This window comes from Sciurus carolinensis, chromosome 7 (assembly GCF_902686445.1).
Source record: "Sciurus carolinensis chromosome 7, mSciCar1.2, whole genome shotgun sequence".
Taxonomy (NCBI): Eukaryota; Metazoa; Chordata; class Mammalia; order Rodentia; family Sciuridae; genus Sciurus; species Sciurus carolinensis.
Window position 1 is genome coordinate 23,943,417 of NC_062219.1, and position 23,187 is coordinate 23,966,603.

Sequence of the window (23,187 nt, forward strand, 5' to 3'; positions counted from 1 at the left end):
GATTAACATCCTTAATGAACATGATAGCATCATGCTGAGAAGAACAGCTTTGTACATATGAATTAGGAAGGAGTCTGTCAATGTAACGTGACTAAGGGTACATAGTGAATCAAAGGCAACTGGAACATGATGACCCTTCCTTCCTTCTTCATTCCACTTCATTTGACCATGAATTACATCCACTTGTTCTCTGGAAATTTATTTATTCACATTCTTATTTAGCATAAACTACTCTATATAACACAAAGTATACAGGTAATACATTTCATATAATTTGAAATATTAAGGAAACACCAAACATTAGATAGCTGGGGTGTTAGCTGGATTAATCTACTTGAAGCATGATCAAATAGTCTCCATTTCAACTTACCCTGCAACATGGGAAGCTCTGTTTTAATGAGGAAAATGAGTAAGTTTAAGTTTTCTGTATTGAGCCATTCTTAGAAACTAATATCCTTGAACAACAAAAGATAACTTTTTCTGGATGGAAATGTATACTTTTCAGTGTAATGGAGGAATGACAAAATGAAATATCTAGAGCCAGGTCTTAATCACTTCACATTTCCCTCACACAAAATCCTTTCTTTTTGAAATTTGCAAACACAAAGCATTCTTATTGATTAACAAGCATGAGAAGGTAAGAACTTTGAAAATTTAGAACCAGAGAAGTATAGTTTTGAAAGCTTCCTGAGAAGAATGACCTTTATTACTCTCTTTTTTATGTAAAGGATTTAATCACTTCTAATTTTTAGTTCATACATTTTAGTTGCAAATTACTTAGTTTTTCATGCTTGAAACAAAGCTCAATAAGGTGTTAAAAGATATTAGTTTGCTAATATTAGCTAATATTAGTTTAGTTAAGTAATAAAGAGTTTATGAATGAACACCCTAAATAGACATTAATTTATCCCTATTCTATATTTTCTACTTTTAGCCTATGAAAATCATTAAAGAAACTCATATGATTTAAGAGATTTAAATGAATTTATAATGACAATTATTGTAATTCCCATTATAATTTAATTTCTACATTTTGTTTTTTTAAGGACTGAAGTTGAAACAATAAATTAATGTTACAAGGGTGATTTCCAAGTTACCTCCACTTTTTATATTAATAAAATTCATTCATGTTTGCATGACAAAAAAGGGTTATGCTACGAATAACTTGAAAATATAAATCACAGACTGGAATAAAATACTTGTAATTTATATATCTGATAAAACACTTAAGTCTTGATATTATTTAATCCATTACTTTACTCAATATTAACAAAATAAATCATGTTTAAATAAGCACAGATAAAGAGACATTTCTTCAAGGAAGATATATGAATGGTTAGTAAGTGTAATAAAATGTGCTCAGTGTCAATAGTTGTTATAGGGAAGCAAATAAAAGCAATATGAGATGATGGCCATCATGGAAAAGATGGACAGTAAGAATGGCTGGATGTGGTTAAGTTGGAACCCTCAGATGCTGCCACTAATATTATAAAATTATAGGCACACCTCAGAAAATACTACAGACTTCTTTAAAAGTTAAATATAAGTTTACCACGTTAACTAGGAATTCCATTCCAGGCATCTAGCAAATAAAACCATAATGAAAACAAAAACAATGTCAGCACAAAGACTCAGGCATTGATGTTTATAAAAGCATTATTCTTAATAGCCACAACTGGAAGCAATCCAAATGTCTGGTGGTATGCTGTGACTCTTACCTGTGCAGTGGAATGCTACCCAGTACTGAACCATGCCACAGCATGGTTCTAATATACTGCTTATATACTCTAATATACTGCTTACTGACAAAGTCAGACAGAAAGGTCATTTTGCATCATTCGACTTGTATAAATTACAAATTTGCCCCAGATGGGCAAATCTATAGAGACAGTCACGGAATGGTTGTTTCCTAAGACTGGAAGTCTCTGGAAACAGGGAATCACTTCAAATAAGCATGAAAAAATAAAATTGGGTGTGATGAAAATGCTTTTAAAAATGATTCTTGTGATGGTTGCAAAACTATTAATGTGTTAAAAACTGAATTCTTGGGTCTGGGGAGATAGCTCAGTTGGTAGAGTGCTTGCTTTGCAAGCACAAGTCCCTGAGTTAAAAAAAAAAAAAAAAAACTGAATTCTTTAATTATAATGAGTGCATTTTATGAGTGGTAATTGTATTCCCATACAGTTATTTTTAAAATTTAAGAAATGATTTTCTCATGTTAATCTGAGAAACTCCTGCTCAGTTATTTCATATCTTGATTTTTTGGTTAAATTCTCTTTTTTGGCAAAACAATTAGGTCAAATCATCAGAGGAAAACAATTCATTCACACACTGGCATCATTAAGTGACAATGGCATGAGTTGCATGTTTAATGAATATAATTAAGCTACTGTTACCTAATGGAATGAATTATATTTGTAAATAAAATCAAATTACTATTACTATTAGTAGGAGACCATTACTGCACAATCTGTGTATTTCCTCTTAAATTAATACTTATCCATAGAAAACTGGTTGTAATTCACATTTACAAGTGATCTTTTTTTTAAATTTATTTTTATTGTAAACAAATGGGATACATGTTGTTTCTCTGTTTGTACATGGAGTAACAGCATACCATTTGCATAATCATACATTTACCTAGGGTAATGATGTTTGATTCATTCCATTATTTTTTCCTTCCTGCCCCACCCCTCCTACACCTCTTTTCCCTCTATACAGTCCCTCCTTCCTCAATTCTTCTCCCCCTCCCACCCCTCAATATGTGTCATCATCTGCTTATCAGTGAGATAATTTGTCCTTTAGTTTTTTGAGATTGGCTTATCTCACTTAGCATGATATTCTCCAATTTCATCCATTTGCCTGCAAATGCCATAATTTTATTCTTCTTTATGGCTGAGTAATATTCCAAGGTATATATATACCACAGTTTCTTTATCCATTCATCAATTGAAGGACATCTAGGTTGGTTCCACAGTCTGGCTATTGTGAATTGAGCAACTATGAACATTAATGTAGCTGTATCTCTGTAGTATGCTGATTTTAAGTCCTTTGGGTATAGGCCAAGGAGTGGGATAGCTATGTCAAATGGCGGTTCCATTCCAAGTTTTCTAAGGAATCTCCACACTGCTTTCCAAGGTGGCTACACTAATTTGTAGCCCCACCAGCAATGTATGAGTGTACCTTTTTCCCCACATCCTCGCAAACACCTATTGTTGCTTATGTTCTTTATAATCATCATTCTAATTGGGGTGAGATGGAATCTTAGGGTAGTTTTGATTTGCATTTCTCCTATTACTAAAGATGGTGAACATTTTTTCATATGTTTGTTGATTGCATGTAGATCTTCTTCTGTGAAGTGTCTGTTCATATCCTTAGCCCATTTGTTGGTTGGGTAATTTGTATTCTTCATGTAGAGTTTATTGAGTTCTTTATATATTCTGGAAATTAGTGCTCCATCTGAAGTATGAGTGGCTAAGTATGAGTGGCCCACTCTGTAGGCTCTCTCTTCGCATTGCTGATAGTTTCCTTTGCTGAGAGAAAGCTATTTAGTTTGAATATATCCCAGTTGTTGATTCTTGCTTTTATTTCTTGTGCTATGGGATTCCTGTTAGGAAGTCTGATCCTAAGCCAACAAGTTGAAGATTTGGACCTACTTTTTCTTCTATGAGATGCAAGGTCTCTGGTTTGATTTTGAGGTCCTTGATCCATTGTGAGTTGAGTTTTGTGCAGGGTGAGAGATAGGGGTTTCGTTTCATTCTGTTGCATATGGTTTTCCAGTTTTCCAGCACCATTTGTTGAAGAGGCTATCTTTTCTCCATTGCATATTTTTGGCACCTTTGTCTAGTATGAGAAAATTGTATTTATTTGGGTTTGTGTCCGTGTCCTCTATTCTGTACCATTGATCTACCTGTCTATTTTGGTACCAATACCATGCCGTTTTTGTTACTATTGCTTTGTAGTAGAGTTGAAGTTCTGGTATTGCGATACCCCCTGTTTCATTCTTCCTGCTAAGGATTGTTTTAGCTATTCTGGGTTTCTTATTCTTCCAGATGAATTTCATGATTACTTGCTCTATTTCTGTAAGGTTCATCATTGGGATTTTAATTGGAATTGCATTGAATCTGTATAGCACTTTTGGTAGTATGACCATTTTGACAATATTAATTCTGCCTATCTGAGGACATGGGAGATCTTTCCAATTCTACGGTCCTCCTCAATTTCTTTCTTCAATGTTTTGAAGTTTTCATTGTAGAGATCTTTTACCTCTTTGGTTAGATTGATGCCCAAGTATTTTATTTTTTTTGAGGCTATTGCAAATGGAATTGATTTCCTCATTTCCCTTTCAGCTGTTTTGTCGCTTGTGTATAAAAATGCTTTAGATTTATGCGTGTTGATTTTATAGCCTGCTATTTTGCTGAATTCATTGATGAGGTCTAGAAGTTTTCTGGAGGAGGTTTTTGGATCCTCTAAATATAGAATCATTACATCAGCAAATAGTGACAGCTTAAGTTCCTCTTTTCCTATTCGTATCCCTTTAATTTCTTTGGTCTGCCGAATAGCTCTGGCTAGAGTTTCGAGGACAATGTTGAATAGAAGTGTTGAAAGAGGATATCCCTGTCTTGTTCCCGTTTTTAAAGGGAATGGTTTCAGTTTTTCTCCATTAAGAATGATGTTGGCCATGGGCTTAGCATAAATAACCTTTACAATGTTCAAGTATGTTCCTACTATACCTATTTTTTCTGGTGTTTTGAGCATGAGGGGGTGTTGTATTTTGTCAAACGCTTTTTATGTGTCAATTGATATAACCATATGATTCTTATCCTTAAGTCTATTGACATGATGGATTACGTTTATTGATTTATGAATGTTAAACCATCCTTGTATTCCAGGGATGAACCCCACTTGATCATGGTGCACAATTTTCTTAATATGTTTTTGAATACGGTTTGCCAATATTTTGTTAAGGATCTTCTCATCTATATTCATCAAGGATATTGGTCTAAAATTTTCTTTCCTTGACGTACGTTTTCCTGGTTTGGGTATGCAGGTGATATTAGCTTCATAGAATGAGTTTGGTAGGGTACCCTCCTTTTCTATTTCCTGGAACACTTTGAGAAGTATTGGAACTAGTTCTTCTTTGAAGATCATGTAGAACTCGGTTGAGAATCCGTCTGGTCCTGGGCTTTTCTTTGATGGTAGATTTTTAATGACTTCTTCTATTTCATTGCTTGATATTGATCTGTGTAAATTGTTATGTTCTCCTGGTTCAGTTTGTGAGGAGCATATGTCTCTAGAAATTTGTCAATGTTCAGTAGTTTCTATTTTGTTGGAATACAGATTTTCAAATAGCTTCTCATTATGTTCTGTATCTCAGTGGTGTCTGTCATGATATTTCCTTTTTCAGCATGAATTTTAGTAATTTGAGTTTTCTCTCTCCTCTTTGTTAGTGTGGCTAAGGGTTTGTCTATTTTGTTTACTTTTTCAAAGAACCAACTTTTTGTTTTGTCAATTTTTTGAATTGTTTCTTTTGTTTCAGTTTCATTGATTTCAGCTCTGATTTTAATTATTTCCTGTCTTCTACTACTTTTGCTTTTATTCTGTTCTTTTTCTAGGGCTTTGAGCTGTAATGTTAGATCATTTAGTTGTTGACTTTTCATTCTTTTCTGGAATGCGCTCCATGCAATGAATTTTCCTCTTAGTACAGCTTTCATAGTGTCCCAGAGATTTTGATATGTTGTATTATCATTCTCATTGACATCTAAGAATTTTTTTTATCTTCCCTGATGTTTTTTGTTATCCATGTTTCATTCAACAGCATATTATTTAGTCTCCAGGTGTTGAAGTAATTTCTGTTTTTTATTTTGTCATTTATTTCTATTCTCAGTCCATTATGATCTGATAGAACACAAGGCAGTATCTCTATTTTTTTGCATTTCCTAAGGGCTGCTTTGTGGCATAACATATGCTCTATTTTTTAGAAGGTTCCATGTGCTGCTGAGAAGAAACTGAATCCACTCGTTGATGAATGGAATATTCTATATATGTCTATTAAGTCTACAATATTGATTGTGTTAGTGAGTTCTATGGTTTCTTTGTTTGGATTTTGTTTGAAAGATCTATCTAGTGGTGACAGTGGTGCATTAAAGTCACCCAGAATTATTGTGTTGTGGTCTATGTGATTCCTGAAATTGTGAAGGATTTGTTTGATGTACAGGGATGCACCATTTTTGGGGAGCATAAATATTTACCATCGTTATGTCTTCCTGATTTATGTTTCCCTTAAGCAGTATGAAATGTCCTTCTTTATCCCTTCTGACTATCTTTGGCTTGAAGTTCACTTTATCTGATATAAGGATGTAAACCCCCGCTTTTTTACTGAGTCCATGTATGTGTTAGGTTTTTTCCCATCCTTTCACCTTTAGTCTGTGGATGTCTTTTTCTATGAGATGAGTCTCTTGCAGGCAGCATATTGTTGGGTCTTTCTTTTAATCCATTCTGCCAGTCTATGTCTTTTGATTGATGAGTTTAGGCCATTAATGTTCAGCATTATTATTGAGATATGATTTGTATTCCCAGTCATTTGGCTAATTTTTGGTTTTTAAGTTGGCTTGGTTTCTCCTTTGATTGGTTTTTCTCTAAGGTAGTTCCTCCCTTTGCTGACCTCCATTGTTGTTTTTCATTTCCTCCTCCATGGAATATTTTGTTGAGAACATTCTGTAGCGCAGGGTTTCTATTTGTAAATTCTTTTAACTGTTTCTTATCATGGAAGGATTTTATTTCATCTTCAAATCTGAAGGTTAGTTTTGCTGGTTAAAGGATTCTTGTTTGGCAACGATGTTCTTTCAGAGTTTGAAATATGTTGTTCCAGGCCCTTCTAGCTTTTAGAGTCTGGGTTGAGAAGTCTGCTGCTATCCATATTGGTCTCCCCCTATATGTAATCTGATGCTTTTCTCTTGCTGCCTTCAAAATCCTATCTTTATTTTGAATGTTAGTCATTTTCATTATAATGTGCCTTGGTGTGGACCTGTTGTGATTTTGTGCATTTGGTGTTCTGTAAGCCTCTTGTATTTGATTTTCTATTTCTTTCTTCAGATTTGGGAAATTTTCTGATATTATTTCATTGAATAGGTTGTTCATTCCTTTGGTTTGTGTCTCTGTGCCTTTCTCAATCCCAATTATTCTTAAATTTGGTCTTTTCATGATGTCCCATAGTTCTTGGAGATTCTGTTCATGATTTCTTACCATCTTCTCTGTTTGGTCAACTTTGTTTTCAAGATTAAATATTTTGTTTTCATTGTCTGAGGTTCTGTCTTCCAAGTGGTCTAGTCTTTTGGTCATGCTTTCATTGAGTTTTTTATTTGGTTTACTGTTTCCTTCATTTCAAGAATTTCCATTTGTTTTTTTTTTTTTTTTTTTTTTTTTTTTTTGGGAATCTCTATCTCTTAGTTGAAATGATCTTTTGCTTCCTGCAGGTGCTCTTTCAGCTTATTGGTATTATCATTCATTGCCTGTATTTGTTCTCTGATCTCATCCTTTGCTTTGCGAATCATCTTAATCTTGTAAAATCTGAAGTCCTTTTCTGACATTTCTTCTAACATACTCTCATTGGATTCTCTTTTTTTTTTTTATTATTGTATACAAATGGGATACATGTTGTTTCTCTATTTGTACATGGAGTCAAAGCATACCCTTTGTGCAATCATAAATTTACATAGTGCAGTGATGTTTGATTCATTATTTTTTCCCTTTCCCCACCCCTCCAATGCCTCTTTTCCCTCTATACAGTTCTTCTTTCCTCCATTCTTACCACCCTCCTTATCCCTAACCCTAAACCTAACCCTAACCCTAACGCTAACCCTCCCACCCCTATTATATGTCCTCTTCCGCTTATCAGCGAGATCATTCGTCCTTTAGTTTTTTGAGATTGGCTTATCTCACTTAGCATGATATTCTCCACTTTCATCCATTTGCCTGCAAATGCCATAATTTTTTCATTCTTCATTGCGGAGTAATATTCCATTGTATATATATATATGCCACAGTTTCTTTATCCCTTCATCAACTGAAGGGCATCTAGGTTGGTTCCACAATCTGACTATGGTGAATTGAGCAGCAATGAACATTGATGTGGCTGTATCTCGGGAGTATGCTGATTTTAAGTTCTTTGGGTATACACCAAGGAGTGGGATAGCTGGGTCAAATGGTGGTTCCATTCCAAGCTTTCTGAGGAATCTCCATACTGCTTTTCAGAGTGGCTGCACTAATTTGCAACCCCACCAGCAATGTATGAGTGTACCTTTTCCCCACATCCTCGCCAACACCTATTGTTGCTTGTGTTCATGATAATCGCCATTCTAATTGGGGTGAGATGAAATCTTAGGGTAGTTTTGATTTGCATTTCTCTTATTACTAGAGATGTTGAACACTTTTTCATATATCTGTTGATTGCTTGTAGATCTTCTTCTGTGAAGTGTCTGTTCATTTCCTTAGCCCATTTGTTGATTGGATATCCTTAATGAACATCGATGCAAAAATTCTCAACAAAATTGTAGCAAATCGCATACAAAAATACATTAAAAAGATAGTGTACCACGATCAAGTGGGTTTTATCTCAGGGATGCAAGGTTGGTTCAACATCCGGAAATCAATAAATGTCATTCACCATATCAACAGACTTAAAGTTAAGAATCACATGATTATTTCAATAGATGCAGAAAAAGCATTCGATAAAATACAGCATCCCTTCATGCTCAAAACACTAGAAAAAATTGGGGTAATGGGAACATTCCTTAACATTATAAAGGCCATCTACGCTAAGCCCATGGCCAATATCATTCTAAATGGTGAAAAACTGAAAGCATTCCCCCTAAAAATTGGAACAAGGCAGGGATGCCCTCTTTCACCACTTCTATTCAACATTGTACTTGAGACTCTAGCCAGAGCAATTAGACAAACCAAAGAAATTAAAGGGATATGAATAGGAAAAGAAGAACTCAAACTATCTCTGTTCGCTGATGACATGATTATACATTTAGAGGAACACGGAAATTCCACCAGAAAACTTTCAGAAGTCATAAGTGAATTCAGTAAAGTAGCAGGTTACAAGATCAATGCTCATAAATCCAATGCATTTTTATACATAAGTGATGAATCTTCAGAAAGAGAAGTTAGGAAAACTACCCCATTCACAATAGCCTCAAAAAAAAAAAAAATACTTGGGAATCAATCTAATAAAAGAGGTGAAAGACCTCTACAATGAGAACTACAGAACACTAAAGAAAGAAATTAAAGAAAACCTTAGAAGATGGAAAGATCTCCCATGTTTTCTATAGGCAGAATTAATATTGTCAAAATGTCCATACTACCTAAAGTGCTATACAGATTCAATGCAATTCCAATTAAAATCCCAATGATGTACCTTACAGAAATAGAGCAAGCAATCATGAAATTCATCTGGAAAAATAAAAAAAAAAACCAGAATAGCTAAAGCAATCCTCAGTAGAAAGAGCGAAGCAGGGGGTATTGCAATACCAGATCTTCAACTCTACTACAAAGCAATAGTAACAAAAACAGCATGGTATTGGTACCAAAATAGACAGGTAGATCAATGGTACAGAATAGAGGACATGGACACAAACCAAATAATACAATTTTCTCATACTAGACAAAAGTGCCAAAAATATGCAATGGAGAAAAGATAGCCTCTTCAACAAATGATGTAGGGAAACCTAGAAAACCGTATGCAACAGAATGAAACTAAACCCCTATCTCTCATCCTGCACAAAAATCAACTCAAAATGGTTCAAGGACCTCGGAATCAGACCAGAGACCCTGCATCTTATAGAAGAAAAAGTAGGTCCAAATCTTCAACTTGTTGGCTTAGTATCAGACTTCCATAACAGGACTCCCATAGCACAGGAAATAAAAGCAAGAATCAACAACTGGGATAGATTCAAACTAAAAAGCTTTCTCTCAGCAAAGGAAACTTTCAGTAATGTGAAGAGAGAGCCTACAGAGTGGGTGAATATCTTTGCCACTCATACTTCGGATTCTCTTAATATAGAATCTAGATTTGTTTGGATCATTTTCTTTCCTTATTTTTTCATGTTGTTCATGTATCTTCCCCTCTAGCAGTGCAGATGTGGGGTATTGCAGATTTCCCCCTATAGGCTTATAGTGGCCCTATAGGTTCCCAAAACCCTTTCTTTAAGGGGATACCAATATTAGCCATGCCCAATTCACACACTATGGAATCCTAGACCAAATATCCCCTATGAGGACAATAACAAAATGGTCATAATAAACAGAATGAGTTCAAATATTATCTTCAGTAAAACAAACAGATTTGCAATAAGGTCTGCAGTTTCTAATGGAGGACAAAGAGGATGCAGAGGGATGTAGAATGTGACTGTTAATGGGATAAGAATAGAATATACAGAAGTTCTAGATAATAGAAATGGTGAGAGTGTAATCACAAGAAATTGGATATTAGCATGCAAAAAAGGGAGAAAGAGACTCTGAGGGAACAGGCAAAGCAAAGGAAAAGAGAAGAAGAAAAGAAATAAAAACTTAAATTTTTTCAATTAGGAGAAAAAAGAAAATCTACAGTATAACAATCATATAGTAATGAAATCTCCCAGTGTTCAGTAGCATGATGCATGAGAGGTACCTGACAATGAGCTTCAAGTCTCCAGCAGGCGTCTCAGGATGGGATTTGCCCCACCTAAAGATGGAAGCTACTGCTTCCAGGATTATCCAAGATGGCCATTCTGGCTTTGAAATGTGTTGGCAAATGGGAAACTGCAGCTCAGGGTGTGGAGGTGGTCAGCTGGAGGTCCTGGAGGCGGGATGCGGTTGGTCAGGCAGGGGTCCTGGAGGTCGGGTGTGTTTGGTGTGGTTTTGGTATCCTGGAGGCTGGGTGTAGTTGTTCTGGGGTCCCGGTGATAGGGCACAGTCAGTTGGTTTGGGGGTCCTGGTGGCAGGGAGCAGTCAGTCGATGTGAGGGCCCCAGAGGCAGGGAGTGATTGGTTGGGCTGAGGGATCCTGGAGACGGGGCTCTGTCAGTCCGGCCAGGGGTCCTACAGGGCCTGGCTGTTGTCTCAAAATGGTGGCAGCCATGTTTAATCAAACCTGCAGGTACTGTAACAGTGCACTTCCAGGCAACAGCAGGCAGCTGGTGCTCCACTGGTGGTCGGCGATCAGTTTCTACAAGTGCTCTTTCTGACAAAATGAACATAAAGATTGATTCAGCATCTTATACTGAACCTTGTTTTTGGAGCATCAACTAGCCAGGTCCATGACTCAGCAACAGGATTACCAACATTTTTCTTTTCTCAAGCCATCTAGGTGAGGGTATTTCAAGCCCATAGGTACATGTACAATCTTAAACTTCTAGTTGACTTTTTACCTTATCTAACATATGGCAGTTATTTTCATATATGGTACATTTTGTTTCAGTGGAACATTATAGAAATAGATAATGCTTATCTTTTCAATCCAGAAAGAACTAAACAAAGCAACAAATACATAATATTTAATCAGACTGAAAGAAAGACTTACCAACAAAACTTGCTTCTCTTCCCTTACTCCATGCATAATATTTTCTAATCCAATTGTAATGTAAAGATTTTACTTCATCAAGATTACCTTTGTTCATTTTTTCAATCTGTTTTCATCTCTGGTTTTGTTACTTGGCCTCACATTGATTCTAAAGTATTCTTGAATGTAAAATAAAACAAAACAAAAAAACCCAACTTTTTCTCTATTTTGTAGATTTTTACACTAGTTTGCTTTATCGTTTGCTTCTTTAGGCCAATATTCTCTATTATCCCTATCTATAGAGTTAATTTTTCAATTCACCCTGCTGAGAGTTGTCAAGTTCACTGGACTGACTGTTTCACCTGCCATAAGATCATGAAACTTAAGATGATGTCAGAAAGTCTTATTTAGTCCAATTCAGGAATTCCTTAAAACAAATCAACTTATTTGATTCAAAACTGTGTAAAGATGTAAAGAGCTTGATTGGAGACAAAGAAGCAATGGGAAAGTGTTGCAGACCCCATTTTGAGACATACATAATACCAATTCGACATGTATTTTGTCGTGTCAATTGATAGGAAGTCAACCAACTTTTATAAGGAAATGTCTTCAAAATATTCTGACAAACACAGTGTTCTTTATTACTCTATTTCTGTGCATTTACTTTGAGAAGAATGATTCAGAAAAGCAAAAGTTCTCATAATACTCCTATTCAGAAACCCCTTGAACCTATCTGGAACAATTTAACTAAAAGTTACCTTTTTTCCCAGTGTTTGACAAAAAATATATTAGAATTTTGCAGAAAATGTATTAAAATAGAAGTAGGTTTGATGGAAGAACCCATTCTCTACCTATTGAAGAATTTTTATGACCTCAAAGGAATTATTTGTGAGTTATCACCTCTATGTCATTTTTCCGTCCCAATTTTTCTTTCCTGAGAAAATGAATGACTTAACCTGATTGCAGAATTAAGCTGAGGTCAATAGCTCCAAATCCATTCAAATCAGGAGATACATAATCACATTTATCACTATGAAATGCAGAAGACATTATCTAGAGTCTATCTCATTCTCTTTCTTTGTTTCATGGATTCTCCAAAGGGATCTGACTAGCCCATGATTACCTCTATTGGATAGTAAGTGGGCATAATTCACAAACCATTCCCCCTCTTCCTCCAGCTTCTCTGCTTTTACTAATTGATGAATCAGCATTGGGTAGGTCTTCAGGCTATGTTTGGAATCTAGCTTTACCAGTACTAAAGATAAGAAGATATTTTGATCCAGTCTTAATTTTTTGTTCTCAATTATTTATAAATGCAAAGTCAAAGGGGATATAGGAAATAACCCCAAAGACAACTTAAGAAAAATTTTGTCAAAACCTTCCAACTCTTTCTGAATACTTGACTAGGACAGTTTAATTATAATTTAAAAAGATAGATGGATTTGATGGATTGTATTTCACAGACTGAAATAATAAAGCACATTTAACAGATTATTCACCAAGATCAAGTAGGAGTCATCCTAGGTATACGAAGTTTATTTAACATATGCAAGTCAATAACCGTGATACACTGCCACAGCCCTCTCACCTCTCAGTTGCCACCGTTAATTCAGAAGATACTCGATGAGGGGCAATGCGGGGATGAAGAAAAGAAAAACAGATACACCTGGAGAGTAAAAGGTGGGGCCAGGTGGTTCAGCCAAAGCTTGACTGACAGCAAAGCTAGCTCAGCATGTTTATTACATAGGTTTAATTAAAAGGTTATTTGTGGGAAAATTTCAGTAAAGCAGGAAATCCGAAGGGTGCAGGACTAGTGAGATATTAGGGTCATCTTGCTTTGCTCAGAATCCTCTATCCCTGGGAGTTGGTGTTTAAACACAAGGTCTTGACTGATAACTCGAGCCTTTGCGCAGAGTTTTCTGAGTCACCATAGCAACTGGGGCATCTTGACCTGCACCTTAGCACAGGGAGCTCCCAGGGCAAAAGTAGCCACAAGAGAGTCAGAGGCCATGATTTGATTCAACTCACTGCTTTCCACAATACACCACATCAACAGAATGAAGAGCAAAATGATATGACATTTTAACAGATGCAGAAAAGATGTTTGATAAAATTCAGTGTTCCTTCATGAGAAAAATGCTGAACAAATTAGGAATAGAACCTAATATTTACTATGTTGAGATATCTCAACATAGTAAAGTCTGTTTATAATAATCCAACAAATAATATTATACTGAATAAAGAAAAGCTAAAAGTTTTTTTTTTTCCCAAAAACATAGGGACAAAACAAGAACGCCCACTTTCACCACATTTATTTAGTATAGCACTTGAAATCCTAGCCAGAACAATCAGAAAAGAGAAAGAAATAATGAGAGTACAAATGCATAATGTCATGTATTGCCATAACAGTATTAAACAGAATTTCATTGCTCTTTTGATTTTTTTTTAGTTTGTAGAGCCATAAGTGGCAAAATTAATTGAACATTTTTTAATATTAGTGCAAGGAAATTTTCTTTTATGTTTCTGAAATCTTTACATGTGTATAAGTTCTGTCTATTGAGGTTTTTCCATACTTAGTGTTTAGTAAGTTTTTTTTTTTTTTTTTCAGGGCCGAGGACCAAACTCAGGGCCTCGCTGGTGCTAGGCAAGCACTCTGCCCCTGAGCTAAATGCTAAATCCCCAACCCCTAGTCAGTTTTGTTTCTTTTCTTTCTTTTGCTTTTCTTTCTTTCTTTCTTTCTTTCTTTCTTTCTTTCTTTCTTTCTTTCTTTCTTTCTTTCTTTCTTTCTTTCTTTCTTTCCTTTTCATTTCTTTTATTTTTCTTCCTTCCCTCCCTCCCTTCCCCCCTCTCTTTCTTTCTTTCTTTTGTTCTTTCTTTTTTATTCTGCTATGACCAAAAGACTTGACTAGAACAATTTGAGGAGCAAGTTTATTTTGGGGTTCATGGTTTTGGAGATCTCAGTCCATAGATGAATGATTCCACTCCTTGGGGCCTGAGATGAGGCAGAACATCACGGCACAAGTGTGTGCCAGAGGAAACAGCTGGGGACACAGAGAGAGAGTTCTACTCAACAAAGAGAAAATATGAACCCAAAAGTCATGTCCCCAATTACCCACCTCCTCCAGTCATGCTTCATCTGCCTATAGACCATCCAGTTTAATCCCCATCAGTGGATTAACACACTGATTAAGTTAAGGCTCTTGTAACCCAATCATTTTGCCTCAACCCTTTTGCACTGACTCACATATGAGCTTTTAGGGGACACCTCACATCTAAACAGAACACCATAGTTATTTATCAGCAGCATATACCTGTAATTTTTCAGAGTGTTTCATTGAAAAGCTTATATACCTATTCATCAGTAACATGTGTATGAAGGAGGTATTATGGATCTGAATATTACAATAACACTAAGAGCAAAGATTAGATGAAATAATAAATTTCATTAAGGTGATTTCATATTCAAGAAATAATTAGTTATAATAATAGAGATATTTCCTATTTATTAAGAGATGAAAATTTTCAAGTTTCTCCAACAGGTGTTTTACATATGTTATTTAATACTATATCATATAAAATCTAATGTTTTTATAATTTTACAAAACATAATATCAAAATTTACAGATTAGAAAACTGATGCTCATTAATGTTAAGCAACACATGAAAAGTCACAGAAAACTAAATTTTGAATTGAAATATGCCTAATTCTAGAGCCCCTGAGCTTCTATAAAATATTATTTTTATACAAGAAGAGAGACGAAAAAGAAATGGAAGGAGAGAAAGAGAAAAAGAAAAGGCAAAATAACAAAATGAGGAAGAATCAAAAGGAGGAAGGAAAAAAGGAAGACAAGGAACAGGAGGAACAGGAGGAGGAGGGAGAAGCCTCATCATACACAGTAATTATACCCTTGCCATTGCAAGAAAATCTTTAGCTTTATTTGGATATATAAAAATGTGTTTAGACCTATAAAATCATTTATGAGTACACTAGTCATTTGCATTTGGCCACAAAAATGATCCTCCTAAGTAGCTGAATAAAGTCTATTGAATTCCCTGCTACGGTGTAGAGAGGCTGCATTACAATCCAAGCTCATAGCAATTCCTCTCAGAAGTTTTCCCTATTTAACTCATGTTTTGCAGACACACAGATACTCAAGGAAAAGGGAGACAGAGAGAGAGAGACGGGGGAGGGTGTTTATGAAATGGTATAATCACATGGTTTTAAAATGCAACTTTGCTCTAATTTTTTCCCTTTCCCTCCCTTACTGAGCCCCCTTGTGGTCAGTATCTGTAACTTGTCCCTTTGGGACAGCTGTTCAAAGTCCTATGATGAAATACACAGTATGGATAGCTCTCATGCATTACATCTTATTGTAAAATTGTAGCATTCTCATCTAATAATTTTCTTTAAATCAGAATTCATTGTTAAAGGAAAAATACAATTTTCAAGTATTTGCCTTTTAGCTATATAAATATATTTGACATTTAACATATATATGATGCTTCTCTTGTTGAAATACATAAATACATATCAACATACACATATAAACATGTTTGAATACATATTTACAATGATTATAATTTAGTTTCAAATACATAGGAAATTAAAAATACTAATGAAAAGTATGAGGGTCTTAAAGGTTTAAGTAAAATGTCAATATTTTTGACTAGCATTTATAGTAGGGACATAACCTTCCTTGAGGTTATATTCTTTAAGCTGTTATCAATGGTTTCTTAGCTTAACAGACACAAGAAGACTTCAAACCACATTCAAGGTATAATTTAAAGAAAGGCATGGGGAATTCTGCTTCTCAATAAATATGAAGACTGAGAGCACACCATACAGAAAGAAAAAAAGTCTAGATTGATCAGAATGTTATTTGTAAGAAAGAAGATCCAATTTTTCTTGGTTTCTTTTCCTCTATCTCTTTCTCCAACTGGGTGTCCTTCCCAAAGAGCTTTTATTAAAAATGCCAATATCTTTAAATCTATTGCATATAGCTTAAGATTTCTAGAAATAGTTTCCATGGGAAGACTTTTGATAATCATGCTGAAGAGTTGGAATGATTTCAATACATGTTAATTAAATATCGAATTGGTGAAGTCCTAAGAATGTAAAGGAAAACAGGTGCTCATGGAACTTGCAATTTGAGAATGCAAAAGTGGTGGAGGAAATTTGAAATGGAATAGAATATAAAAATGAACTAGTAAAGTGTATTGCAGAGACTAAGGGCAAATTGTTTTCTGGAATTTTATGTCTGAAGTATGTGTGTGGATACATGTATGTGTTATAGTTCTCAATAAAAAATGTTTTGCTATAGTTCCTATTGAAAATTTTGAATACTCTGCAACATACTCTGCAACATACTCCAATTATATAAGAATATTGTTCCAGATTATAGAAAAAGCAGAATAAATTTACTTAAATGCTAACATTAAAATTCAAGATTACAATGGCTCAAAGACATGCTGCAGCAGCTGACAATTCTTATTATACCCTTCAAAATTATTGAAAGTGTGGTTTCCCTTTGAATTTTAAATGCATCATTATTTGATAGAGCATGCCTTTCCTGTTGGTGGCACTGTGTACACAAGAGTTAGAGAAACTTCTGGGAAAGATCACTTCATTTATAGCTATAAATTTGTGACTTGAATAATGTGTGTCTTCTTGAAAATTCCAGAGAAGCCCTATATACCCGTCAGAATCATAGTATTCTAATCTTTTTTTTTCTAAAATGCCCTCCTGTTATCTCTTACTTAATGATCACTACAATACAGAGATTGCTCTGAATTCAGGTGAAATATTATTTTTAAAATTATTGAAACTCAACTGTCTAACTTCTTAAGTTTAGTTGAAAAAGTGGTAATTGGTAAGTTAGGCTTTCCCCCTGAGCTATCGTCTAAAATAAGCGTTAAGAAAAATGGCAATAGATAATCCTTAAAATCAATGAAGAAGCATCAACTTTGTCACTGCTTTTGTAAGTCACTTAAATTTTTTGCCTTTGTCATATATTTTTATAACAAGGAAACTATACACCAAAAAAATTGGATGCAGAGAAGAAAATAATAACGGAATATGCTTTCTAGAATATCAATGAAGTCCTGTCCATAAAATGCTCTTCAATTAGATTAAATAAAAGAATTATTTTGATAATGAAATCTTGAAATTCAAGTAAAACATAAACATTTATTTAATACAAAAGGTAATATCACTATCCCAAAATGAAGTGACTATATTATTAACACTACTTATTTAAAGTGATGCTTTCTTCTGAATATCTGCTGCTCAACATTAAGACAATACCGATGCATTAGCTTTTCATTGCTGTGGCTGACACAAGTAACTCAGAGGAAGAAACGTATCTTGATTCATGGTTTCAGTCCCTGGTTGACTGATTTATTGATTTGAGATTGAAATAAGGTGGGTGGTGGAAGGGAATGACAGAGGAAAGCTGTTCAGTTTATGGCAACTAGGAAGAAGAGGTGGGAGCAGGGAGATCTCGTCCTTAAGGGTGTATCCCCATGACTTATTTGCTCCCACCATGCCCCACCTGTCTACAGTTTCCACTACCTCCCAGTAGTTCATTAAACTATCAATGGATACCATTGATGCAGTCAAGAACTCTCATGATCCAATGACTTCCCAAAAGCCCTACCTCTGAACATTAATGTCTTGAGACTTGAGCCTTCAACAGATGAGTCTTTGTAGGCACTTCATATCCAAAAGATAACAACAGATTTCTAGAAAAAATGTTTATCTTTTTTTAACTACATGAACTGAGAATGTCATCAACAGAATTGAGGTTGCACTAGATTCTTCACCCTATGGGTGAATGTTGTAATTTAACTCCTCTATAGCAAAATCATATTTTATTTTTACACTTTTTCCCCTGTCATTTCAATGAATATACAGAACTTTTCTACAATTTCTTGACTTTTTAGCAAAGTTAATTGTTTCACCTAAAAAGAATATATTTCAAAAACCAAGTTGCTTTAAGAGAAAAAAAAATCCCACTTAAAAATCTGCTCATTTCAGCAAAGGAAATGAGCACCACAGATAAATTCTAAACCATGTGTCTCAAAATGTCAGTTATCATATCTACTAATGCTATTCTTTAACATTCTTTGACACAAACATATCCCTATTCATGTAAACATTATGGTGACCAAATTGAAAATCAAGAGAATATAATGGTATATGTTATGGTTTGGATGTGAGGTGTCCCCAAAAAGCTCATGTGTGAGACAATGCAAAAAGGTTTAGAGGAGAAATGATTAGGCTGTGAGAGTCTTAACCCAATTAGTGAATTAATTCCCTCATAGGGATCAACTGAGTGGTAACTAAAGTGGTAGGGTGTGGCTTTGGGGTACATATTGTACCTGGCAAGTGGAGATCTCTCTCTCTGCCTCCTGATCACCATGTGAGCTGCTTTCCTCTGCCACACTCTTCTGCCATGATGATCCGCCTCACCTTCAGCCCTGAGAAATGGAGTTGGCCTTCTAGGACTAAGACCTCTGAAACTGTGAGCCTTTAAACAAACTTTTACTCGTCTACAGTCGTTCTGGTTGGATCCCTTAGTCACAGCAGTGAAAAAGTTGACTAAAACAGCATGCCTCTATTTCTTTATTTTCTAGAAAGTAATAGCCCAAGTGCATACTTATATCTTTCCAAAATTTACATGTTGAAATCTAACCCTCAGTGTGATAGTATTAGGGTTAGGAAGGTAATTAGGTCATAAGAATGTAACTCTTATAAATGAGATGAGTTCCTTATAAGAAAGACCAGAAAGTTACCTCCCTCCCTTTCCACACTGTGATAGGAAGAAACCAGCAGTTTACAATCCAGAAGAGAGTCTTCCGCAGAGTTGACTGTGCTGGCACCTTGATCTTGAACTTCCACACAAAACTGTGAGAAATAAATTTCTACTATTTATAGGCTGCCCAGTCTATAGTACTTTGTTATAGGAGTTGAGACTAAGATAATAATATTGAGATAGCCTCCATCTGTAATTATATTGACCCCTTATTTTATCCTAGAAGTTATTATTGATTTCTAAGATTACAATAATTAATTAAACCAAGGAATAAATGACTAGATAAGAATGTACCTAAGATGAAATTGGCATGGTATTCAATAAATCACCAATAAAATCGCTGAGAAAAAGAGTAAATCACGTTTGATTTTAATACACTTTCCAATCTATGTGCAGATGTCAATTATCTCTCTACCTTCTTTGTTCCCCACAACTACTCTCAGTGGAATTTTACTCAATTATATCGTCTTTAATTGCCATACTGAAGGTAAATTCTTATAGTTGTTTAATCGTCAGACTCATGTTTGGCATAGTTTTCATGGTCTCTCATTTTTTAATTAATAGACTTTATTTTTTAAAGCAGATTTATTTGACAGTAGAGTTCTCATACATCTCTGTCCCCCTATATATGAAGCTTGCCTCATTATCAACATCCTGTACTAGAGTGGTACGCATGTCAAAACTGATGAACCCACACTGATACCTCGTTACCATGTGGAGGCCATGGTCTGTATTGGGGCTCACTCTTGGCGTTATACATTTTGTGGGACTGGGTAAATGAACAGTGATATGTACATATCATTATCCTATGGGGTGTTTTTACTTCCCTGAAATCCTGTGCTCCAGCTTCTTTCTTTCTTCTATAACCCTTGGCAACTACTAGTCTTCTTATTATCTCCATAGTTCTGCTTTTTCCCAAATATCATATAATTGTAATCATACAGGATCATACAGAATCACACAGCCTTCACAAGCTTATTTTCCTTGATAATATGCATTTAACTTCTTCTGTATCTCTATATGACTTCACAGTTCATTTTTTAGCGGTGAATGACATTTCACTGTATGGCTGTGCCATAGTTTAATGATCTATTCCCCTACTTAAGTACATCTTGGTGGCTTCCAGTTTGGGCAATTATGAATAAAGTCTTTATAAATGTCCATGTGCAGGTTTTTTTTTTCCTTGACACAGTTTCCAACATTTTTAAAGAAGCAAAATTATTGGATCATATGGTAAGAGTGTGCTTGGGTTTATACAAATCTGTCAGACTGTCTTCCAAAATGGCTGTACCACTTTTGCTCTGTGACCAGTAATGAATGAATTTCCTGCTGCTTCACATTCCTACAGGTGTCTGGTGTTGTAAGTATTGAGGATTTTGGCCATTTTGATAGCTCTGTACTAGTACCTCATTACTGTTTTGCGTTTCCTAAATGACAGATGATATAACATATGTCATTTTATATGATTAATATGTTGTATTTGTTGTCTATATATTGTGTTTGCTAAAGTATCTGTTTAGAGCTTTTACCCATGTTTTAATCAAATTGTTCATTTTTTCATTATTGATTTTTAATAATTCCTTTTATTATTTGGATAATATTACTTTATTAGATAATTTTTGGAAATGTTGCTTATCAATCTGTTGGTTGTCTTCTCAGTATTTTGATTCCAATTTTAAAAGAAACTGAATCCTGTCTGGTGACAAAATATGATCATTATTTTAGGGTGGGAGGAAGAAAGAAAGAGTCGGGGTGGTAGGAGGTTCTTTTGTGCTGGTTGCTCAATCTCAGTACCATTTTCTTTCAGTTAGAATTGCTAAAAATTAGAAATGTTATTTTTCAGATTCAATTTCAGCTAGGATTTGGTGTACAAAATTGTCCCAGGAAAAAACTGCTTTCACATGAAATTTAAAAGCAAAAACAAATCTGAGGCAACTTTTCCATAGTTGGATTTAGCAATGGGATCATGATTTGAGTTTAGGTTATTGTCAGCAGCTGGATTCTGAATGCAAGTGTACATTTATTATTGCCTTGCTTGATGGAAATGAGAGGCAGTTGTATCATGACAGAGATGAAGGCAACAACAACTTCCTGAAGGCTGGATCTCACCTATTAAGTGGCATTACCTGAACTCTCTTCCAGCGGGGACCCATTGAGGACCTTACTGCAATAGTTTAAGTGTCAAATAATAAGTATCAATAATTGATGATACTTAATTATTTCTATTTAAAATAACTAAAACAGTTGATTCTCTGCCCTCCCAGAAAAGATTTAATATTTAGGAGCAATTTAAACTCACAGTAAAATTGTTAAAAAATGTGGAAGGCATACAAATTTGTCATATACTTCCTGCCCATACATCATCACCTTCATTAACAACAATCCCAGAAGAATGGCATATTTGCTACAATCACTGAATCTTCACTGACACATTACTATCATCTGAAGTTCATAGTTTGCCTTAGAATTTACTCTTGGTGTTGTACATTTTATAGATTCAGATAAACATGTAAGAACATGGGTATGTAAACATCTGTCACAAGAATACTTTCATTGCCCTATAGTGCAGTAACATACATTATAGTGCCTTTTGGCTCTCTGAGCAGCACCATGGCAGGAGGTAAGAACAAATGCCTTAGGAAAGGTGGCAAGAAGAGATCTAAGAAGAAAGTGGTTGATCCATTTTCTAAGAAAGATTGTTATGATATGGAAACACCAGCTATCTTCAACATAAGAAATATGGGGAAAACATTAGTCACAAGGACCCAAGGAACAAAAGTTTCATCTGATGGCCTTGAGCGTCATGTGTTTAAAGTGAGTCTTGCTGATCTGCAGAATGATGAAGTTGCATTTAGGAGGTTCAAGTTAATTACTGAGGACTTTCAGGGAAAAAATGCCTGACTAACTTCCATGGCATGGATCTTACCCATGACAAAATGTGTCCATGGTCAAAAAATGGCAGACAATGATCGAAGCTCATATTAACGTTAAGAGTATTGATGGTTATTTACTGTGTCTGTTCTGTGTTGGCTTTACTAAAAAAAAAAAAAAAAAATGCAATAATCAGATACGGAAGACTTCTTATGCTCAGCATCAACAGTTCTGCCAAATCTGGAAGAAGATGATGGAAATCATGATTCAGGAGGTTCGAACAAATGATTTGAAAGAAATTGTCAATAAATGGATTCCAGACAGCATTGGGAAAGACAAAGAAAAGGCTTGTCAACCTATTTATCCTCTTCATGTTGTTTTCATTAGAAAATGCTGAAGAAGTTCTAGTTTGGGAAAACCCACGGAGCTTCATGGTGAACATAGTATATCTGGAAAAGCTACTAGAGATAAGATAGGTGCTAATGTTGAACGAGCTGATGGATATGAACCACCCGTTCAGGAATCTGATTAAAATTCATATTTTTAGTAGTGACAAATAAAAATTCATATTTTTAATAGTCTCCTATTTGTGAGACTTGGATCCAAGATGGGGGACTAGAGAGGGGATGCATTCCTTTTCACTCTGTGACTTGAGATTCAAGCAGAAGAAATACTGTTTCTTTGCAAGGTAGCTTACTGCCCACCAGTCCCCTGCTATTTGGCCACCTCCTCCTGTTCCACGTGATTGCACCCCATAGGCCAGCATATCACCTGCCTTCTGTGCGTAGTTGGCTTGTTGGCTGCCACTGACCACCAGTCATTTACCCCTTTGCCTGCCTTTTGCCTGCCCATCACCCATCTTTTACCTGTCCATTGTCTGCCACCCTATGTTCACCTGTCAGTCACCCACTGTTTGCCCTTAGACCACACACAGAATGTCAGCCGATCACTTGCTGCCTGC

General features: G+C 35.3%; 1 pseudogene; it reads left to right on the top strand.

Moving 5' to 3' along the window:
* The first annotated feature begins 21,965 nt into the window (after positions 1–21,965).
* On the top strand, positions 21,966–22,758 carry LOC124989171 (40S ribosomal protein S3a-like; annotated as a pseudogene).
* Positions 22,759–23,187: the final 429 nt, after the last annotated feature.